The sequence below is a fragment of the Equus przewalskii genome, chromosome 17 (genome assembly GCF_037783145.1).
Source record: "Equus przewalskii isolate Varuska chromosome 17, EquPr2, whole genome shotgun sequence".
In the NCBI taxonomy this organism is placed as follows: Eukaryota; Metazoa; Chordata; class Mammalia; order Perissodactyla; family Equidae; genus Equus; species Equus przewalskii.
In genome coordinates this window covers 38,517,633-38,522,187 of record NC_091847.1, presented here as the reverse complement: position 1 = coordinate 38,522,187, position 4,555 = coordinate 38,517,633, and positions in this window count along the sequence as shown.

Sequence of the window (4,555 nt, the reverse complement as noted above, 5' to 3'; positions counted from 1 at the left end):
TGGATACAAACCTTCAGTTAAGATGAAAGGACTTGTCAGGAAGCAATATGGTATAATAATGATAACAATAATAGCTAATATTTGCTGTGTACTTACCATGTGCCAGGCATAGCACTAAGTATGAAAATTGCACAATGGCATGAAAACTACATATAATAAATACATTACCTCATTTAATCCAATAACCCTTCTATTAGGTATGTAATATTAATAATCCAATTTACAAACAAAGAAACTGAGGCATACAGAAATTGAGAAACTCGTTGCAAGATTGTACCACCAGTAAATTACAGAACAGTCATTTCTATCCAGTTCTATCTGGCCCTAACGGTCATCTTCTTTCTTTGCGTGGGAAGCTGTGTAATGTACACTACTGGACTACTACAGTCAGATTGCCCGGGTTCCACTACCAGTTCAACCATATATATATTAATTGTGCAACCTTGGGTAAGTTATTTTATCTTTGTTCTTTATTTTCCATCTATAAAATGGGAATGGTGAAGATAATAACTACTTTGTAAGATTGCCCTAAGGCCTAAATGAGATAATATTTGTAACACCTCTGATATGCAGTAAACACAGAATAACCAGCTCTCACTATTACGCCTCCCAACATTGAGAACCTGAAATGTACTAGCTTTAGTGAGACTGACAAGAAAAAGTAGAGTGTGGCAAAGAATACCGTGTATTCACCAAATCCCTTTTCTTTTTTCTCCTGGGCACATTGCTAAACTATATTCTCAGCTTTCTTTGCAGTAAGGTGAGGTCGTCTGATCGACTTCTGGCCAATGGAATGTGGATGGGAGTGACACATCTGCTTCTAGGCCTGGCTCCTAAAAAACAGTAACTCACTCAAATCTGATTCTTTCTCCCACGCTCTCTCTCCTTGTCTTTTGGCCAAATGCAGGAGATGGTGGAGCCACTAGGTAGAAAGTTCTGGATCCCTGAATGGCTGTGTGGCATATACTCGCTTCTTTATGCTAACGACCTGTTTTGGATTGAGCAAGAAGGCACTGATATTTTAAACAGGAGTAGCCTACATGATCATGAGAGGTTCTTAGTTTGGTCAAAGTACTTGGAAAGGATCTTTCTCCCATTCGAAGATTTAAATGAGAAACAAATGAAGCAGGATGATGGAGTGGAAGCAGAGAGCTGAGTAGGAACCTGGAGAGTCTCAATTTGGGTAGAATAGGAGCAAAGAATGAACGAATGGGGACATAGTTTTGGAGAAACAGGATTGAGAGCTTATCAAGAAAAGGAACGCTCAAGAAAAGGCATGAAGGAAAAAAAGTAAGGCTAAAGAGCTTGCAGAAGGGGGGAGGGATAAAGTGAAAGACCTAATTTTAGTAAAGACTTACAGACAGCCTTATGGTCCCATGGGGATCCTTCCACATGCCCTTCCTGCCGTTTTCACTGCTATCTCTATTTCTCTGCACATGTCTTTGCCTCCTTCTCGGCTTTCCAGGAGGTTTTGTGTATGTCTGTGTCTGACTGCATGTATGTATGTAATCTATGGGTCCTATAGTCTCTTTTAGCTCCATAGACCAGTGCTTCTCAAAGTTTCGCATGCATAAGAATCACTGGACACTTCATGGACTCCTCTTCCAGAAATTCTGATTCAGCAGGTTGGGTATGTGTGTGTCAGAATTTGCATTTCTAACAAGCTCCTCATTGGTGCTGATGTTGCTGGTCCGAAGACCACACTTTGAGTAACACCTCCATTAAGGACTCCAGCAACTGTGCTGAATATACCATCTCCTTTCCACCCCAGTGGCCACTGTCCAAACCCAGGCCCCCATCACAGCAATGATGGCTGGGCCACCAATCCTTCCTCACTCTCGGTAAAGTAATGCAAGTCATGGAATGCAAGACAGTGAGCTGACTGCTGCTGTAGGAATGACCTTAATTCAATCTCATTCATATTTATGAAACACATCACCCACAGCCTTTGGTTATTTCAATAACAATTATATATTGCTTTATTATGAGTGATAAATTATCCACCCCATGCCACAACAGGTCAAGCCACCTTTGCCAAGAAACATCTGAGACTTCTTTGCACAACATTCTTCCCATTTCCCGCTAACTGCTTCTAAATATCTCAACAAAAACCTTGTATCTTCATATAAATCTAGTGATCCTTGACTGTTAAAATCATCAGAAAGCTTTTTAAAAAGCACGGGCGCCCAGGCCCCAACGAATTTAGACTCTGAAAGTATTTTTAAAATCTTCCCATATGATTGATGAGCAAAGCTGAGGACCCTCTTTAGGCCTTTGTTCCTGAAACATCCTTCTCATTCCCCTCTATTTTTATGTTTCAAAATCCTGCTCATTCTTCAAGGTCAAATTCAAATCTCACTTCTTCCACAAAGGCTTTTCCAAGCATCTTTCCTCCTTAGTCACTATGAATTCCTGCCCAGCACTGTGCTCCTAAAGCATTTTTTTCACACTAAGCTGATAGATAGCATTTCACATGTTAATTTTCTGTCTTTCCAGAAAGATTGTGAATTCCCTCATGCAAGCTGTCTCATATATCTTTTTTTAATCCCTAAGTCTCAAGAAATTCTATTTGTTGAATTAAATTTAACTGTTCAGGAAGTGGAACAGAAATACTATTAATTTTCTCCTCAAAAACATTTAGAGTAAGAGATTTTTAATTAGTTAGTGGATCACGCTGTATTCAAAAATAAAACATTTCATGATATTAGTACACTCTACCACTTCAGAATAAGACTTTAAGCCTCAGAGCAAAAGGACATCTCCCTTCTCTTGGGAGAGGTAAGAGGACGTTTATCCATGGTCCTGTGTTAGACAAAGTGTCGTCAAGGAACCAGAAGTATTGGCAGTATCATCTGGGAAGCTTGTTAGAAATGCAAAGTCTCAGGCTCTACTCTGGACCTACTGAATCAAAATTTGCATTTTAACTAACTCTTATGTGGTTCCTGTGCACATTAAAGTTGGAGAAATGCTGCCATCCACTTTTTCTTCCAACTTCTCTCATGCTTTCTGTTGTACTCTGCCAAAACTGTCAATCTCTCACTATCTGGAGATTTTCCTTTGGATTCTCAACTGAATCCATGAATCATTTCTCTACGAAAGAGTGTCATTCATTGACTGCAGTGATGCTAAACTCTAACTACTTACCAGAATCACCTGCAGCACTCTAAAAAGTGCTCATACCTGGACCCCAGCCCTAGAAATTCTGATTCAATTTGTCAATGAGATCTGGACCTTGACATTTTTAAAGTCACTGATCTACTCCACTTTTCCTATCTCCAAGAAGAAATTTTCAAACCAGTATAACCATTAACTATATTCTCTTCTATCAATTATGGTACTCCTGTTAATTCATTAGCAGATATTCTTTAGTTTTTCTTGATGTCTGTCCCAACGTCTCATGATTCCTTGGTCAAAAAATTGGGGGGCATGTCTGTCAAAGATTTTTATCCTATTAGACTCATCAAGAAGCACTTCTAAGATGATCACTGTATCAATGGCCAAAGGAAAGACTAATTTGAGGTATCAGGCCAAATTCAACCCAGCATGAATCTGGCAATTGCAATACTTCAACCTTTCCAAAATATATAATTTTTACTAAATAGACTTGCGTGTATTCTTTCCTCCTCAGCCTTGTTTTGCATTTTCTTTTCTTTTCCTAAAACATGCGTCAAAGGTGGGGTTGGGAATAAAGTCTTTTAGCAAACCATGACAAGTTACACAGCATAGCCAGTGTTAAATATTGGTAACCAAAGAAAAGTGCTGGTTGAGAGGAAGGATTTCCATTTTACCATTACCTTCATCTTCATAATTTTTCTTTTTCTCTCTCCTTAGCTTCCCTGAAGAAATGATCCTGGTAGGAGGCTACTTCTGCTTAGGATGGGTAAGTGGAGCATTTTCTGAAACGCTGACATAATGGAGGCTCTAAGCCAGACATTTCATACAACTCTCAGTGAATCAGAAGGAATTCACAAAAATTCCTTAAGCCTCATGAAGATTAATGCTCTATTATGTTCTGTGAACCTGGGGCAAGAATTGGAGCTAAATTTGCAGACAGCTTTGGCAGATTTATGTCTACCCCTGAGACGAATAACATACACGGTATTCTAAAAGTGAATTCTATGAAAAGTCCATCACAAAGCATATGAGATCACTTCATAATATGCTGCAACACAGTGAAATCTCCCTTAGGCACTGGGAGGCCCCTTTAATTATTTCTCAGACACAGGCCACGGTCCTGGAATTAAAGGCTGAACTCCAAGCTGAATTCCAGGCTGGACTTTGAATTTGTTCGCTCATGCAGGTTAGTTAGACTTTTGCATATTTCTTGTGACTTCCTTTACCCCATTTTCTGTTTTTGTTGTTGCGATGTAATTGACATATTGCCCCACTTTGTTAGTTGAGCCAACCCCTGTCCCCAAGAACCAAGGAATGAAAATACCATTGGAAAGAAAATTTGTATTATTTTTATTTTGTTTTGTATTGTGAGCTGCGTTCCAACTATATCATCTCTAAACTTAAGAAATTTACGTAACTATAGAGGTCCGTCTTCTGAACA